Genomic DNA, 19,665 nt, shown 5'->3' on the forward strand with positions numbered 1-19,665 from the left:
TGCCCACCTTGGCCTCCCAAAGTGCTGGGATTACAGGTGTGAGCCACTGAGCCTGGCCAAAAGAAGTTCTTTTAAAGAGACAGATGAACAAAGAAGAGAGGATAATCCCAAAATGCCAGGAAAAGGAGGAAAGTAGGATTAAAAATCATGGCACCACCTGTAATCCCAGCAGGGAGGCTGAGGTGGGCGGGTCACAAGATTAGGAGATTGAGACCATCCTGGCCAAAATGGTGAAACCCTAACTCTACTAAAACACAAAAAATTAGCTGGGTGGGGTGGCGTGTGCCTGTAGTTCTAGCTACTTGGGAGGCTGAGGCAGGAGAATCTCTTGAATCCGGGAGGCGGAGACTGAAGTGAGCCATGATTGCGCACTCCCGCCTGGGCAATAAGAGGGAAACTCCATCTCAAAAAAAAACAAAATAATATAGGTGAAGGGGAGGAAGGCAGCAAATCACACTGCCACGTATGCACCTATGCAACAACCTTGCATGTTTTTCACATGTACCCCAAAACCTAAAATGCAATAAAAATAAAAAATAAAAAATAAAAAAAATAAATAAAACAAAAACAAAAAACAAAAAACATGGCTCCAAGGAAGGAAGGAAGGAAAAGGAGTCTATCTCATTAACCTAGGGCTTGGGCTTTAATGACCAGGGACAAGACACAGGCCTTGACCCTTCAGCAAGTATAAAAGTGGAACTAAGATCACCACACAAAGCTGGAACTACTTCCACACTCGAAATTTTTAAAAATTCTAACACTGAAAATTGATCACAAGAAAGCATCTCTTTTTCCAACATTTAAAGCAGAAAATATTAAAATTTCACTGGTTAACAAAAATCACTTTCTTAACAGAAAAGAGGAAGAACATAAACTTCTCAATATGACAAATCAAAGGCTAGTACATAAACCTGACCTATGACAGAGCTTGCTAGCTATCTGCTAAAACTTTTGTGTTCCTCTTTCATAGAGCAGAGTTCTCACTTGGAGTGCATTAACCACGTGAAAAGTTCTCACCACTGGAGCATGAACATGAGCAGAACTGATCACCTCCCGGGCAGGGCTTTTAAGAACATGTGGTTAGGCCAGGTGCAGTGGCTCACGCCTGTAATCCCACCTCTTTGGGAGGCCAAGGTGGGCAGATCACCCGAAGTCCGGAGTTCAAGACCAGCCTGGCTGACATGGTAAAACCCTATCTCTATTAAAAATACAAAAAAATTAGCCAGGCAGGGTAGTAGGCACCTGTAATCCCAGCTACTCAGGAGGCTGAGGCAGGAGAATTGCTTGAACCCGGAGGCAGAGGTTGTAGTGAGCCAAGATCACCCCACTGCACTCCAGGCTGGGCAACAGAGGGAGACTCAGTCTCAGGGGGAAAAAAAAAAAAAGAACAGGTAATTAACAGGGTGAACCTTATGGTATATGAATTTCATCTCAATGAGTGAGAAAGAGAGAAGTAATAAGGAAAACAATTAAAAAGGGCAGGGCCCTAGGAAATGAATGGAACCACAAGATAAGAGGAACCTGGGTTTCTGGATTCACCAGATGGCTGACAGTCCCCCACAATTTCTCTTGTGTTCAACCACAGATATTTTTGGTTTTCTTATGGAAGTTAGTTTTGTCCTAATTAATACATGAACTGAAAGGAAATTTTATCTTGTACACTGGTAAAGGGCTTATTATTAGCTCAACTCAGTTACAAGACAAGTTGACCTTCCTGACACACAATGAAATTATATTATGCTAAAATATTTTTCCACGAAGCAATGGAAAAAGTATTCTTTTTTTTTTTGAGACAGGGTCTTGCTCTGCTGCCCAAACTGGAGTGCAGTGGCACAATCACAACTCACAGCAGCGTCAATCTCCTCTGATCAAGCAATCTTCTCACCTCACCTCAGTCTCTAGTCCCAGAGCAACTGGGACAAAAGGAGCCTACCACCAGGCCCGGCTAATTTTTTTTTTTTTTTTTTTTTTTTAAGTTAGTCAGAACTTTGGATCAAAATACACACACAGACACACACACACACATTTGTATTTCTAATAATTTTTTTTTGAGACAGACTCTCGCTATCGTCGCCCAGGCTAGAGTGCAGTGGTACGATCTCGGCTCACTGCCACCTCCACTTCCTGGATTCAAGTGATTCTCCTGCTGCAGCCTCCAAAGTAGCTGGGATTACAGGCGCCTGCCACCACTCCCAACTAATTTTTGTATTTTTAGTAGAGACGGGGTTTCACTATGTTGGTCAGGCAGATCTCAGAGCCAACAAAAATTTCAAAACTATAGCAGTGCTGGGATCACACATGCCCACCACCACACCTGGCTAGTTTTTTTTGTATTTTTAGTAGGCATAGGGTTTCACCATGTTGGCCAGCCTAGTCTTAAACTCCTGATCTCAGGTGATCTGCCCATCTTGACCTCCCAAAATGCTGAGATTACAGCCGTGAGTCACCACCACGCCCGGCTTTATTAATCTCCCTTTCTAACAAATTCTCCCCATTTCTTCCCACATTTAATATGTCAGACGTTAAATCCAGAAAGTAATGATTTCTACTTCCACTCATGAGGATTAACTACTATAGAAACTATCACCCTTACTCCCATTGTAAACAAGACACAATATATGAAGTAACCTTCGGTTACTGGACAACAGGCAGCATTAAACCTGTTTAATGGAAACAGAAGGAAGCAAACCAGGTGAGCCAGTGACTACCCCAGCTTACTGCATGTAAGTGGCTTCCAGGCTGCAACACAGGGAGAGGGAACCCAAACAAAATCGGATGGTCTTGCTAAGTGGAGGAGAGAAATTAAACTTTAGGAGATCTAAAGCAGCTAGAATTTGCAAGATTTGAATACTGGAACCAAGAAAAAGTGAGAACAGAGAACAGAGAAAGAGTTCTGCACTGAGAATGGTCACAGGAGATCCACAGAGGGATCCCCTTGAGTCCAATAAAAAATCACCACTTAGGCCGGGCGTGGTGGCTCATGCCTGTAATCCAAGCACTTTGTAGGCCAAGGTGGGCGGATCACCCGAGGTCGGGAGTTCAAGACCAGCCTGACCAACATGGTGAAACCCCCGTCTTTTTAAAAACAAAAAACAAAAAACAAAAAACAAAACCACACTTGCAAAGAAGCAGGAATATGACTAATAACAAAAATTAATCAAAAGAAAAAGACCAAGAAATGACAGAGATGATGGAATTAGCACATCAGGACCTTAAAACAGCTATTACAGCCAGGCTCAGTGGCTCATGCCTGTAATCCCAGCACTTTGGGAGGCTGAGGCGGGCAGATCACGAGGTCAAGAGATCGAGACCACCCTGGCCAACATCGTAAAACACCATCTCTACTAAAAATAAAAAATTAGCTGATCATGGTGGTGCATGCTTGTAGTCCCAGCTTTTCAAGAAGCTGAGACAGGAGAATTGCTTGAACCCGGGAGGCAGAGGTTACGGTGAGCCAAGATTGTGCCACTGCACTCCAGCCTGGCGACAGAGCAGACTCCATCTCAAAACAAAAACAAAAACAAAACAGCTATTACAAGTACACTAAAGGGTGTAAAAGAAAACATGACATAATGGAGAATGAAATATGTAGGTAAAAGACCCAAATCAAACTTCTATAGGTGAAATGTAGTATCTGAAATACAAAATACACTGGGATAGTATTAATAGCTGACTGAAAACTACAGAAGAAAACAATGGTGATCCTGAAGATACAGCAATAGTAATTATCCAAAATGAAACACAGAAAGAAGAAAAACAGGGAGGGTTGATGGGGGGATTAAAAATAGAGGCCACTTGTGGAACAATAGCAATCAATTTAACCTACATAAGATTAGAGCTCAGGAGAGAAAGAGGGACAAAAATCTACTTGAAGAAATAGTGGGCACATAGTATCTGTTCAAATATTTGTTGATGTATTTAAATAAAAATGGTAGAGGCATAAAAATATAAAATACAGTATGAAAATATGTTATCTATGTAAATATGAAAAATAGCAGAGAAGCAATGTGGTAACATGGAAAGACAGAGGCTTTGAATTAAAAAAGACTTGGATTAGAATTTAAGCTCTGTTTCTTTCTTTTTTTTTTTTTTGAGACAGGGTCTTGCTCTGATGTCCAGGTTACCCAGTCTTTGGCCACTGCAGCCTTAACCTCCCAGGCTCAGGTGATGCTCCCACCTCAACGTCATGAGTAGCTGGGACTACAGGCTCTCACCACCACCTCCCACTAATTGTTACTGTTTGCGTAGAGAAGGGGTTTCGCCATGTTGCCCAGGCTGGTCTCAAACTCCTACACTCAGGAAATCCACCCACCTTAGCCTCCCAAAGTGCCAGGATTACAGACATGAGCCACCACGCTCAGCCTGTTTCTTAATATTATGTGACTTGGACAAATCAAAATCTATCTGATTCATGGCTTTTTATCTGTAAAACAAGGCTGATATCTGTCATATCTACCCACACATGGTTATCAAGAACCGCAAATGAGATGAAAAGGGTTCCATAAACTGAAAACCAAATAGCAACTTGACTAACAATAATTAAATATTTAGGGAAAAGGTTATTAGACAAATATCCATTTTTTAAAAAAAATCAGGAGTATTTGGTGAGTGGCTGGGTGTGGTGGCTCAAGCTTCTAATCCCAGCACTTTGGGAGGCCAAGGTAAGCGAGGTCAGGAGTTCCAGGCCAGCCTGGCCAACACGGCAAAACCCTGTCTCTACTAAAAATACAAAACAAACAAAAAAAATTAGTCGGGTGTGGTGGCACGCACCTGTAATCTCAGCTACTTGGGAGGCTGAGGCAGGAGAATCGCTTGAACACAGGAGGTGGAGGTTGCAGTGAACCCAGATCGGGCCACTGCACTCCAGCCTGGATGACAGAGTGAAACCCTGTCTCAAAAAAAAAAAAAAAAAAAAAAATTAGGTTAAACCATATGAAAATGTTTTTATAAGTCAAATATGATGAAATGTTGGTAATTTCTTATGGTTCAATCTAACAAAAACAAAGGAAGAAAACATTGCTTCAAGGAGAACTAGCTGGCGGGGGAAGAGAAGCAGTGGGCTATACAGAGGGAAGGGAACTGGGAAAGATTTTAGTGCAGAAAAATATTTGAATACAAAATATTTTCCCACAAATAACATTTACATGTAAGTCCTGCAAGTGTTGAAGCTGTAAGTCTGTACTCTCCAGAAGCCCACACCACTACACTATCTATTTGTGGGTGTGGGGCAGCAAGATGTGTAGGGAACCAGTGTGAAGGATGGGCAAGCACGCTGAGAATCCAGGCTAAAGAATGAGAAGTTCCACAAGAGGAAGGGAAGCACACCGATTTCTTGTGACTTCTGCTTTCAGTAACCTAATTTCTCCTACTTCAGATACACTTTCAAGTTGAAAATGAAAGTACACCAATAGTACAAATTCTTGGCCAGGCATGGTGGTGGGCACCTGTGGTCCCAGCTGTTCAGGAGGCTGAAGCAGGAGAACTGCTTGAACCCAGGAGGCAGAGGTTGCAGTGAGCCGAGATCCAGCCACTGCACTCCAGCCTCGGTGACAGTGAGATTCTGCCTCAAAAATAAATAAATAAATAATGAAAGTATACTAATAGCTTTTTTCCCAGGTGGCTGCCGAAGATGGCAAAGTTGCAGGTCCTGGTGCTTGATGGTCCAGGCCATCTCCTGGGTCGCCTGGTGGCCACTGTGGCTAAGCAGGTACTGCTGGGCTGAAGGTGGTGGTCACATGCTGTGAAGGCATCAACATTTCTGGCAATTTCTACAGAAACGAGTTGAAGTACCTGGCTTTCCTCCGCAAGCGGATGAACACCAACCCTTCCCGAGGCCCCTATCACTTCCGGGCCAGCACCCTCTCTAGCAGAGTGTGCGAGGCAAGCTGCCCCACAAGACCAAGCAAGGCCAGGCCGCCCTGGACTGCCTCAAGGTGTTTTGACAGCATCCCACCATCCCATGACAAGAAAAAGCGGATGGTGGTTACTGCTGCCCTCAAGGTTGTACACCTGAAGCATACAAGAAAGTCTGCATATCTGGGGCACCTGGCTCACGAGGTTAGCTGGAAGTACCAGGCAGTGACAGCCACCCTGGAGGAGAAGAGGAAGGAGAAAGCCAAGATCCACTACCGCAAGAAGAAACAGGTCATGAGGCTACAGAAACAGGCCGAGAATAATGTGCAGAAGGAAACTGACAAATACACAGAAGTCCTCCAGACCCACAGACTCCTGGTCTGAGCCCAGTGAAGACTGTTAATTCCTCATGCTTGGCCTGCCCTTCCTCCATTGTCGCCCTGGAATGTGCAGGACCCAGGGGCAGCAGCAGTGCAGGTGCCACAGGCAGCCAGAGACATAGGAAGCTGGGAGGAAGGAAAGGGTCTTAGTCACTGCCTTCTGAGGTTACCTGAAAGCACTCGGAGAATTGTGCAGGTGTAATTTATCTATGACCAATAGGAAGAGCAACCAGTTACTATTAGCAAAAGGGAGCTGGAAGACTAATTGGAGGGGCCCTACCTTTTGAGTGGGACTTCTATCTAACTTTCCACCTGGTCATGCACTATACACTATACTCTGCAGCTGTTAGAATGTGCAAGCGCTTGGAGACAGCCTGAGCTTGCTGTTGTACAAAGGGTATTTATAGAAGCACATACTGGGGAGATGTGCAGCAGAGGGGTTACAGGCATTGCCTGTGCTTCTCACCTGTATTTTGTAATCAGAACCGAATTGATTACTTTCAAAGAAAAAAAAAGTATACCAATAGTACAAATTCTTGAAACTTCTTTTAATAGTTAAAAAAGAAAAACCACAACCACCAGACACACTAAAAGCTGCTATTCATACACATAATAGTCAGGTTCTAATAAACCTACCAAACTCAGAGTTTTAAAATGAAATTGTGTCAAAGGTGGGCCTTTCTTAAAAAAAATTAAAATACAAAAATAAAAAATACAAAAATGAAATTGTGGAATTTCAACAATTTCAAAACTCTCTTGCCTAGTTACTTCTGAAAGAAGACTTACATACTGAAAATTATTTGCACTGTCCTTAATGTATGGCTAAGTATAGTATTCATATCTTAGTATTACAGACTGTTTCACAGTCCAGAGAAATGTTCCAGTTTTGGCAATATGAGAGCAAAAGGCCTTATATATTACTTTCCCTCTGAAAAGTCACTACCTTTCAGAAAAATTTCAGTAATTTTTGAATTTATCTTTTTTTTTTTTTTTTTTGAGACGAAGTCTTACTCTGTCACTCATACTGGAGTGCAATGGTGCGATCTCGGCTCACTGCAACCTCCACCTCCCAGGTACAAGCGATTCTCCTGCCTCAGCCTCCCAAGTAGTTGGGATTACAGGCACCCACCACCACACCTGAATAATTTTTGAATTTTAAGTACAGATGTGGTTTCGCCATATTGGTCAGGCTGGTCTCAAACTCCTGACCTCAGGTGATCTGCCCGCCTCAGCTTCCCAAAGTGCTGGGATTACAGGTGTGAACCACCACACCCAGCAAAATTTATCTGGTTTTATACAGGGAAAAAAGTAGTCTTCAGAACTATCTTTTTTCCTCTTACACGTGAGAACAGAGTTTTCCTTTGATAGGCAGTATTCCAAATTTGGCAGAACTTAATTCCTTTACCCGGAATATTTACCCCTTCAAAGTGTACACATTTAAACACCATGCATGTATGTATGCATGTATGTAGAGATGGGGTCTCACCATATTGCCAAACTGGGCTCAAAATTCTGGCTTACACGATTTCCCACATCTTGGCCTCCCAAAGTGCTGGATTACAGGCGAGGGCCACTGTGCCTGGCCTTCTGTATTTTCTTTCTTTACTTTTTGAGACAGTCTTGCTCTGTCACCCAGGCAGGAGTGCAATGGCACAATCTGGGCTCACTGCAACCTCTGCCTTCTGGGTTCAAGCGATTCTCCTGCCTCAGCCTCCCAAGTAGCTGGGACTACAGATGCACACCACCACGCCTGGCTGATTTTTGTATTTTTAGTAGAGATGGGGTTTCACCATGTTGGCCAGGCTGGTCTTGAATTCCTGATGTCAGGTGATCCACACACCTAGGCCTCCCAAAGTGCTGGGATTACAAGCGTGAGCTACCATGCCCGGCCTGCTTATATAAATGTTCTTGACCTTATTCCAAAGCTTTATTATACAAGCTTTGGAAGAATTATATGAAAGGTGTGAAGCATTTCAGTTTATTTTACATTTCTCTTAAGACAGTGAACAAAAAGAATTATCTTTAATGATCTCACCTAAAACAACAAAGGGAAAAGGAAAGACTATTTATAAGTAAGTAAACTGAAGGTCTGAGCGATCAGTTTGCCAAAGGTCATAGTAACTGGTGAGCTAGGATTTGAATCCAGGACTGCAGCTCTAAAACCCATTCTATTTTTCCATTTACCACAATGCTTTTCCTCTTATCACAAGCTCCACATGACTACAGGACCTTATCTCTTCTGATTTTTATTTCATATATAATAGGTGAATGCTCAGTAAATGGCTGCTATGGTTTGAATATGTCCCCCAAAGTTCATGTGTTGAAAACTTACTCCCCAATGCAAGTGTTGAGAGGTGGACTTCTAAGAGGTGACTAGGTCATGAGAGCACTGGCTTCATGGATGGATTAATGCCCTTACCTCCATTGCCTGGGAGTGGGGTTCTGATAAAAGGACAAGTTCTACACATTCCTTGTGCAAGCCCACCCTTCCTCTTGCATTCTCTTGCCCTTCAACCTTCTGCCATGGGATGATGCAGCAAGCCAGCCCTCACCACATATCGCCTCTCAGTTTCGAATTTCCCAAACTCCAGAACCATGAGCCAAACAACTATTTCTTTAAAAATTACCCAGTCTTGGGTATTCTGTTATAGCAACACAAAATGGACTGAGACAATGGTACTAATTATCAGATGGCATGATATTTGCTCACGATTAAAACTCTCCATTATACTCCTTTCTTCATCGTTGAAGGTACCGTCCACTTCATGCTGTTTGTCACATTACAGAGCTGATCTGGACAGAGCAAGAGTTTTGAGAATTCCGTTCAGTGACTTGCAGCGCTGTCTTTCTAGTTTAAACTTAAATTACAAGTGAAACCTTCCTAGGTACCAGAGCATTAAGTTTGGTTTTTTTTTGAGATAGAGTTTCTCCCTTGTCGCCTGGGCTGGAGTGCAGTGGCACAGTCTCGGATCACTGCAAACTCTGTCTCCAGGTTCAAGCAATTCTCTGGCCTAAGCCTCTCCAGTAAGTGGGATTACAGGTGTCCACCACCATGCCTGGCTAATTTTTGTATTTTTAGTAGAGACAGGGTTTCACCACTTTGGCCAGGCTGGTCTCGAACTCCTGACCTCAGGTCACCCACCTCAACCTCCCAAATGCTGGGATTACCCTCCCAAATGCTGGGATTACAGGCGTGAGCCACTGCGCCCAGCGTATCACTTTTATTTTTAAAAGAAACACAGTAACATTTTAAGAATTCATTCCATTTTACAAGTGTACAGATCCAGGATTCAAGTCAATACCCATGTTAACTATGATTCACTGTATAAAGAATTATAGGTGTTATTCAAGAAAAATGTACAGGTCCTGTAAATACCACACATTCAGTCAAACAAAATTTTCTGATTTCAGTAAAATTATTAAAGCTGAATGAATACAGATGCCTGGTTCTCTTCAGTCATTGTTTTTAGATTCCAGTCCACACTCCTTGTTCCTTCACAGTCTATTTTAATGCAGATACGAAGGGTAGTACTGGCACAGTTCTGAGGGCCATCACTTAGAATTCTTTCTTAAGTTTCAAATTTATCTAACGCAACCAAGTAAAGATGAGTCACTGACTGACTTCCAGTTTTATCAGAGTATTGTTCTCAAGTTGAAGGAGCTAAAGCGCCCCTTAAAACTCACAAATTAGGCATACTGAAGATGAAATCCATTCATTAGGAGGCTTTTTTTTTTTTGAGATGGGCTCTCACTCTGTTGCCCAAGCTGGACTGCAGTGGCGCAATTTTCACTCACTGCAACCTCTGCCTCCCTGGTTCAAGTGATCCTCCAGCCTCAGCCTCCTTAATAGCTGGGACTACAGGTGTGTGCCACCACACCTGCTAATTTTTGTATTTTTAATAGAGAGGGGTTTCACCACGTTGGCCAGGCTGGTTTCGAACTCAGGACCTCAAGGGATCTGCCCACCTCTGGTTTCCAAAGTGCTGAGATTACAGGTGTGAGCCACTGCTCCCAGCCTAGAAGGCATTTTTAAGCAGCTGAATTAAGAATTTAATCAATATGAACCACCAATTTAAGAAGAATTAAAAAGTACTGAAGGGCTTTTTTCTGATTCTCTCAACCACTTCCTCTACCATATGCCTACAGCATGTAATTTATCCTTCTCTTAAGACACTTACAACTTTAAAACACGTATTATGGTTTTTAGTAAAGACATATTTTTCTTCCAGATCAGTGCTGCCCATCAGAAGTATAATGTGAGACACGTACATAATTTTATGTTTTCTAGTAGGCATATCTATTTTTAAAAAGTAATATTGATTTTAGGCTGGGCGCGGTGGCTCACACCTATAATCCCAGCACTTTGGGAGGCCGAGGCGGGTGGATCACGAGGTTGAGAGATCGAGACCATACTGGTCAACATGGTGAAACCCCGTCTCTACTAAAAATACAAAAAAATTAGCTGGGTGTGGTGGCGCATGCCTGTAGTCCCAGCTACTTGGGAGGTTGAGGCAGGAGAATTGCTTGAACCCAGGAGGCAGAGGTTGTGGTGAGCCGAGATCGTGCCATTGCACTCCAGCATGGGTAACAAGAGCGAAACTCCATCTCAAAAAAAAAAGAGAAAAAAAAGTAAGATTGATTTTATAATTTATTATTTAACCCAATATATCTGATTTTTTTTTCAGATGGAATCTCGTGCTGTAGCCCAGGCTGGAGCGCAGTGGCACGATCTCAGCTCACTGCCACCTCTGCCTAGTGGGTCCCCGTTCAAGCAATTCTCCTGCCTCAGTCTAGCGAGCAGCTGGGATTACAGGCATGCGCCATCATGCCCAGCTAATTTTTGTATTTTTAGTAGAGACAGGATTTCACCACGTTGACCAGGATGGTCTCAATCTTTTGAACTTGTGATCGACCCACCTCGGCCTCCCAAAGTGCTGGGATTGATCACAGGTGTGAGCCACCATGCCACGGTGAAACCCAATCTCTTTTCTTTTTCTTTTTTCCTAAAGATGGGGTTTCACCATGTTGGCCAGGCTGGTCTTGAACTCCTGACCTCAGGTGATCCACCCACCTCAGCCTCCCAAAGTGCTAGGAATACAGGCGTGAGCCAAGGTGCCCGGCAAAACCCAATCTCTATTAAAGAGGCAAAATTAGGCAGGCATGGTGGTGTATACATGTAATCCTAGCTACTCAGGAGGCTAAGGCAGGAGAATCACTTGAACCTGGGAGGCAGAGGTTGCAGTGAGCCAAGATTACTCCACTAAACAGCCTGGCAACAGAGTGAGACTCTTGTCTCAAAAAAATAAAAAAAAATTACTGAGGGATGGGCATGGTGGCTCATGCCCGTAATCCCAGCTCTTTGGGAGGCCAAGGTGGGCGGATCACGAGGTCAGGAGACCGAGATCATCCTGGCCAACATGGTGAAACCCCGTCTCTATTAAAAAACACACACACAAAAATTAGTCGGCCTTGGTGGTATGCACCTGTAAACCAAGCTACTCAGAAGGCTGAGGCAGGAGAATCAATTGAACTTGGGAGGCAGAGGTTGCAATGAGCCGAGATCGTGCCATTGCACTCCAGCCTGGGTGACAAGAGTAAGACTTTGTCTCAAAAAAAAAAAAAAAAAAAAAAAAAGATTGGGATATGTTATATCCTTTTGGTACTAAATCTTCAAAACCAACTGTGTATTTTACACTTACAGCACATCTCAATTCAAACAGGCTGTGTTTCAACTGTTCACTAGCTGCATGTGGCTGGTGACTGCCACAGTAGACGGTGCAGTCCTAGCTTACTTTTGCCTTAGGAACAGTGAGGAAAAAACAGCTATCATACAGCTGGACTGACTTGCTTTCAAATCTTGATTATACTACTTACAAGCCCTGAGGCAAGCTATTTTGAGCCAGTTTTCTCATTAAAAATAATAGGCCATAATAGGCGGGGCACAGTGGCACATGCCTATAATCCTAGCACTCTGGAAAGCCAAGGCAGGAGGACTGCTTCAACTCAGGAGTTAGAGACCAGCCTGGGCAAAATAGTGAGATCTCATCTCTAAAAAAAAGCTTTTAAAATTAACTGAGCATGGTTACTACTCAGATACTGAGGAGGCTGAGGTGGGAGGATCACTTGCGTCCAGGAAGCAGAGGCTGCAGTCATGATCATGCCACTGCACTCGAGCCTGGGCAACAGAGTGAGACCTTGCCTCAAAAAAAAAAAAAAAAAAAAAATCACCAGGCACAGTAGCTCATGTCTGTGATCCCAGCACTTTGGGAGGCTGAGACACGTGTATCACCTGAGGTCAGGAGTTCGAGACCAACCTGGCCAACATGGTGAAACCCAGTCGCTACTAAAAATATAAAAATTAGGTTGGGTGCAGTGTCTCATACCTGTAATCCCAGAACTTTGGGAGGGTGACACGGGCAGATCACGAAGTCAAGAGATCAACACCATTCTGGCCAAGATGGTAAAACCCCCTCTCTACTAAAAATACAAAAACAAGGTATGCTTGGTGGTGGGTGCCTGTAGTTCTAGCTACTCAGGAGCCTGAGGGAGGAGAATTGCTTCAACCCAGAAGGGGGAGGTTTCAGTAAGCCGAGATCGTGCCACCAAACTACAGCCTAGCAGCAGAGCAAGACTGAGTCTCAAAAAAAGAAGAGCCGGGCGCGGTGGCTCACGCCTGTAATCCCAGCACTTTGGGAGGCTGAGGCGGGTGGATCACGAGGTCAAGAAATCGAGACCATCCTGGTCAACATGGTGAAACCCCGTCTCTACTAAAAATACAAAAAATTAGCTGGGCATGGTGGCGCGTGCCTGTAATCCCAGCTACTCAGGAGGCTGAGGCAGGAGAATTGCCTGAACCCAGGAGGCGGAGGTTGTGGTGAGCCGAGATCATGCCATTGCACTCCAGCCTGGGTAACAAGAGAGAAACTCTGTCTCAAAAAAAAAAAAAAGAAGAAGAAGAAAGGGGAAGAAGAAGAAAGGAAGAAGAAGAAGAAAGAAGAAGAAAGAAGAAACAAGAGGAGGAAAGAAAGGAAGATTATTAGTAGTAGTATCCTTGAAAACTGAGCACAGTGCCTTGCACACAGGTTGCTGAAAGAAGAAAAGTTAATTTGCATGATACCCTATAAGCCATTTTAATTGCTGCTTTTTAAAATATATAAATAACTTGGGCCGGGCGCGGTGGCTCATGCCTGTAATCCCAGCACTTTGGGAGGCCGAGGCGGGTGGATCACGAGGTCAAGAGATCGAGACCATCCTGGTCAACATGGTGAAACCCTGTCTCTACTAAAAATACAAAGCTGGGCATGGTGGCGTGCGCCTGTAATCCCAGCTACTCAGGAGGCTGAGGCAGGAGAATTGCCCGAACCCAGGAGGCGAAGGTTGCGGTGAGCCGAGATCGCGCCATTGCACTCCAGCCTGGGTAACAAGAGCGAAACTCCGTCTCAAAAAAAATAAATAAATAAAAATAAATAAAATACATAAATAATTTATATAAGGAGGAGATTTTTGTTATTGCTGCTGATTAAATTTATTTTGGACACATTAGGAGAAATGTACAAAAGAGAAATATAGCATTTCATCTTTTGGACTGTTCAAGTATTTTATTTCCTTCTAAGAACAATAAATTATTAAACAACTATATACCATAAAGAATGGTCATCAAGAGACTTCTTAAAAAGCATCTGCCATAAATGACAATGCTACTTTACAGGTAATTCTCAACTATCTACTGGAATGTTTTTATCTCAGGTAGGGATAAAAGCATCCTGCTTCCGGACTTTACCTGGACTGAAAACATTCTCAAGCTGTCTATTTCAGTCAAGACAGCCCCTTTAATAATTCCTCAAAGCATCTCCCCTTTTCACCTGTGCTACGACTCTCTTGCACATGTTTTGTATTCCCACAGATCACAAAATCAGGAAGCACCAGAGCTGGAAGAATCTTTGCAGTGGCTCACACCTGTAATCCTAGCACTTCAGGAGGCGAAGGCGGGTGGATCACGAGGTCAGGAGTTCAAGATCAGCCTGGCCAAGATGGTGAAACCCCTTCTCTATTAAAATTACAAAAATGAGCCAGGCATGGTGGTGGGCATCTGTAATCTCACCTAGTGCTTGAACCCGGGAGGTGGAGGTTGCAGTGAGCTGAAATCGCACCACTGCACTCCAGCCTGGAAGACAGATCAAGACTCTGTCTCAAAACAAACAAAAATTAGCCAGGTATAGTGGCAGGCGCCTGTAATCCCAGCTACTTGGGAGGCTGAGGTGAGAGAATCGCTTCAACCACGAGGTGGAGGTTGCAGTGAGCCGAGATCGCGCCTCTGCACTCCAGCCTGTGCAACAAAAAGTGAGATTTCAACTCAAAAAAAAAAAGAAAAAAAAAGAGCTAATCCAAGGCTGGGAGCGTTTGTCATGCCTGTAAATCCCGCACTTTAGAAGGCTGAGGTGGGCAGATCACCTGAGGTCAGGAGTTCAAGACCAGCCTGGCCAACATGGTAAAATGAAACCCCATCTCTACTAAAAATACAAAAATTAGCTGGGTGTGGTGGTGGGTGCCTGTAATCCCAGCTACTCAAGAGGAGAAGGTGAGGCAGGAGAATCACTTGAATCTGGGAGGCAAAGGTTGCAATGAGCCGAGATCGCACCACTGCACTCCAGCTTGGGCGACAGAGAGAAACTCTGTCTCAAAAAAAAAAAAAAAAAAAAGAGATAGATAATCCAGTGTTAGTGTTTTCCGAAGCATGTGCTATTGGTGATATGCAAGATGATTCCAGGTGGTGTTGTACTGTATATTTATTTTATAGTCATATATTTAGTTTCATAAATATTAGAAAAGTATACCTAGCACTTCAAATTCATGAGTTCGTGTATATTTCCACTTAGAACAAGGCTAAGTGGCAGTGTGCACCTGTAGTCCCTAGTCCCAGCTACTTGGGAGGCTGAAATAGGACGACTGCTTCAGCCTAGGAGTTCGAGGTTGCAGGGAGCCATGATCATGCCACTGCACTCCAACCAGCCTGGGAGATAGAGCAAGACTCTCAAAGAAAAAGAACAAGGACAGAGCTAAAGTCGACAGTCCCCGAGTAAGAAAAAAGACCAGAAGCTGGACATGGTGGCTCCCACCTGTAATCCCAGTACTTTGAGAGGCTAGGCTGGGTGTAACACGGGGTCAAGAGTTTGAGACCAGCCTGGCCAACATAGTGAAACCCTCTCTCTACTAAAAATACAAAAAATTAGCTGGGCGTGGTAGCAGGTGCTTGTAATCTCAGCTACTTGAGAGGCTGAGTCAGAAGAATCCCTTGAACCTGAGAGGTGGAGGTTGCAGTAAGCCAAAATCATGCCACTGCACTCCAGCCTGAGTGACAGTAAGAGACTCCATCTCAAAAGAAAAAAAAAAGAAAAAGAAAAAGAAAAAAGGCCCATTGTGGTGCCTCGCACCTGTAATCCTGGCACTTTGGGAGGCCAAGGCAGGCATATCACTTGAGGTCAGGAGTTCAAGACCAGCCTGGCCAGCATGGCAAAACCCTCATCTTTATTAAAAATACAAAAATTTGCTTGTAACTGAGGAGTGTGTCATGAAAAAAAGAAAAATACAAAAATTACCCGGGTGTAATGGCACCTATCTGTAGACCCAGCTACTCCAGAGGCTGAGACAGGAGAATCACTTGAACCTGGAGGCAGAGGTTGCAGTGAGCCAAGAATGCACCACTGCACTCCAGTCTGGGTGACAGATAGAATCTCAAAAAAAAAGTGATAGAAATTTTAAGCTAAGAATAGCAGAGCTGGGTTTCACCCAAATCTAAATCCTAATTTTGTGCTTATTTCACTGTCCTAAAATAATTTACTATCTGTATGACATCAAGTGATTAACACTCTCTTATATAACTGCTTCTTGATCACAACAATCTCATTTATCAAATCAACTGTAAGCAATGGTGGTGTCTTAAAGTACTAGTGCCCTTCCATAATGACGGACATATAATAGAAGATCAATAATGACTTGATTATGTGGTTAGATTGTTTCCAACCACTGAGAGACAGTATAGGAGGAAATTGCCTTATTAGCTCAAACAAAACAATCATAATATACCCGAAAGCCAAACAATGTTTGGATTAATTGCTGTTTGGATTATTATCACTGATTCCCTCCATGAATGAATATGGAATCAGGAACTGCTACATATATAATCCTAGGAACTTTTTAATATATACATATAGAGAATATATACAGGAAATGTCTCATGTAGATTAGATGGCAGAGATCTTAGAAATCACATCGTATACCCCAACTACTCATTTAGCATATCAGGAAACAGAGAAAGATATAATGACTTGCTTACAGTCTTTTGTTAGTTAATGGCACTGACAGCTCTTGTCTCAGTTCACTTTTTGTGATGTTCCATGGATTCAATATAAATATCAAGGAAATACAACTAAATGCTTCCAATGTTCCAGTACCAATCCTGCTTAAGGTGAGTTGGGATTTGAAACTCTTTTTTTTTTTTTTTTTTTTTTTTTTTGAGACAGAGGTTCGCTCTTGTTACCCAGTCTGGAGTGCAATGGCGTGATCTCGGCTCACCGCAACCTCCGCCTCCTGGGTTCAGGCAATTCTCCTGCCTCAGCCTCCTGAGTAGCTGGGACTACAGGCACGCACCACCATGCCCAGCTAATTTTTTGTATTTTTAGTAGAGATGAGGTTTCACCATGTTGACCAGGATGGTCTCGATCTCTTGACCTCGTGATCCACCCGCCTTGGCCTCCCAAAGTGCTGGGATTACAGGCGTGAGCCACCGCGCCCAGCCCGGATTTGAAACTCTTTTCATTAAACTCTTTTCATTCTGTGCATGATACACTCACACTAATTAAATTAGCTGTGGGTGATAATGCTGATCTGTTTACCTGAGAAATCTACACATACTTCAAAGCACTGTTAAAACTCAATTGTTCTTGTGTCCCATTCAGCATACATTTATAAACCTGTGACATTCTCAACAGTCACATACTCATTTCCTTAACCACAACCACCCATGGTAGATTAGAAAGACTATTGTCTTTTAAGTCAAAAAGGACTTGATGAATACCAGCTCTACAACTTAGGATATAACATCAGAGAAGTTACTTTAGCTCTTTGAGCCTATTTCTCTGCTAAAAGGGTAATACTAGCCCTAACCACCTCACATGACTATCAACAGTGAGACAACAGAGATGGTGTATTCCACTATCGCAAGCATACAGTTAAGTGAAAGGTTAAGTACAGACTAACAAAACTGTTTACCAATGAGTCTGAAAGAGGGTTTACGGTTTCCAACACTGAACCAACACTGAAACGTTAACATTTACAAAGCATTCACTCTGTGCAAAGCTTAGGAGGAAATTTATAATCTGAGACTGATATATCAAGAAAAGGTTACGAGAGGGTCAGAAGATTTTTTTTTATGTTTTTCTTTTTTTTAGCGTCAGAATTACTTGCAAAAGAATGCTTTCATTACATATTTAAATACAAAAAAAAACCAGCTTCTAGTTTTTAAAAAGTATCACAGATATACATCAAAGTATTTGAAATGACATAGTATCTGGGATTTGCTTTAAAATATGACAGTCTTCCAACCCTGTGCCCTAAAAATAAAAGGGTGGGGCCAGGCAAGGTAGCTCACGCCTGTAATCCCAAAATGTTGTGAGGCCAAGGCGGGTAGAACACAAGATCAGAGTTCAAGACCAGCCTGGCCAATATGGTGAAACTCTGTCTCTACTAAAAAATACAAAAATTAGCCCGGTGTGGTGGTGCATGCCTGTAGTTCCAGCTACTTGGGAGGATGAGGCAGGAGAATCGCTTGAACCCAGGAGGTAGAGGTTGCAGTGAGCCGAGATCATGCCTGTGCTACAGCCTGGATAACAGAGTGAGACTCCATCTCAAAAAAAAAAAGGTGGGAATACTTGAAGCTAGGTGATGTATATTGTATATCTGGGGACTCACAACACTATTGTCTCTACTACTGTGTAAGAAAATCTACGGGCCGAGCCCAGTGGCTCATGCATGTAATCCCAGCACTGAGAGATGGAGGCAGGTGGAGGTCAGGAGTTCGAGACTAGCCTGGCCAAGGTGGTGAGGAGGCTGAGGCAGGAGAATCACCTAAATCCAGGAGGCGGAGGTTGCAATGAGCCAAGACTGTGCCACTACACTTTGGCCTGAACGACACTAAGACTTCGTTTCAAAAAAAAAAAGAAAGAAAGAAAATCTAATCTATGAACATCATGAAATTCTTTTTTTAGAGACAGTATCTCACTATGTTGCCCTGGCTGGTACTGAATTCCTGAGCTCAAGCAATCCTCCAGCCTCGGCCTCCTAAAGTGCTAGGATTTCAGGTGTGCGCCACTGTACCTGGTGGAACACCACAAACTTCTAAGGAACCAAGGTCTCCACCTGAAACTTCTAAATACAAGACACTACTGGGGGGGAAAAAAAGGTGCTATTGGCTATTTCAACCAAGAATACAAAGTATTTTAAAATGACTCAACATCAAGCATGTCTTCTTTATCACATGCTAGGCAGCAGTATCTTCTCTTCCTTTGGTATTACTACTCCACCTACTACAACAGCCCAGGGAATATTTTTTTCTTTTTTGCTCTATACTTTCTAGTTTTCTTTCTTTCTTTGTAAATAACTTAAACGACTACTAATTATACACACACAACCAGGACTACTAACACACCATTACTAGCTGTTACATCTACTATTTAATAGTGGACCCACGGAATACTAGGACTTCTTAAAAGCATGACTCAACTGAGAGCATTAAAAAAAAAAAAGAATCACAACACCAGGCACAGTGGCTCACACCTCTAATCCCAGCACTTTGGAAAGCCCAGGTGGGAGGATCACTTGAACCAGGAAGGTTGAGGCTGCAGTGAGCTCTTGAACCCAGAAGGCTGAATGAGGCTGCAGTGAGCTATGACTGCACTCCAGCCCAGGTTTTCAAAAAAAAAAAATTTTTCAGAAAAAAAGTTCCAGACAGGCGTGGTGGCTCACGCCTATAATCCAAGCACTTTGGAGGCCAAGGCGGGAGGATCACCTAAGGTTGGGAGTTCAAGACCAGCCTGACCAACATGGTGAAACTCCATCTTAAAAAAGAAAAAAAAAAAAAAAAACAGAAAAAAAGTTCCACAAGTTTCCAAAAAGCAAAAGTTAAGTTTGACACATGCCAAGTACTACACTGAATCCACACGAATGAAGTGACATGTAGGCACTGTACGAGATACCTTAAGTATTTTAGAGATGACAAGAATTGAGAAGGGTGTGCACAGATCATATGGAAATACGATATCATTTTATACAGTGTAAGGTACTTGGGTATTTTCAGATTTCAGTATCTGCAGGGGGCCTGCAACCATCCTCCAGTGATACCAAGGAACAACTGTATTCATATGCCCTGCTTTTTCAT

The 19,665-nt window shown here is 43.1% G+C and overlaps 1 protein-coding gene and 1 pseudogene across 1 annotated transcript in view; one reads left to right on the forward strand and one right to left on the reverse strand.

Moving 5' to 3' along the window:
- GLG1 (golgi glycoprotein 1) overlaps window positions 1-19,665 on the reverse strand; it is a 155,550-nt gene that overhangs the window by 133,243 nt on the left and 2,642 nt on the right. The window lies entirely within an intron of this gene.
- On the forward strand, window positions 5,630-6,237 carry LOC105706823 (large ribosomal subunit protein uL13-like; annotated as a pseudogene).

Source organism: Aotus nancymaae, unplaced genomic scaffold (genome assembly GCF_030222135.1).
Source record: "Aotus nancymaae isolate 86718 unplaced genomic scaffold, 86718_ANA_hifiasm-v0.15.2.pri h1tg000030l, whole genome shotgun sequence".
NCBI classification, from domain to species: domain Eukaryota; kingdom Metazoa; phylum Chordata; class Mammalia; order Primates; family Aotidae; genus Aotus; species Aotus nancymaae.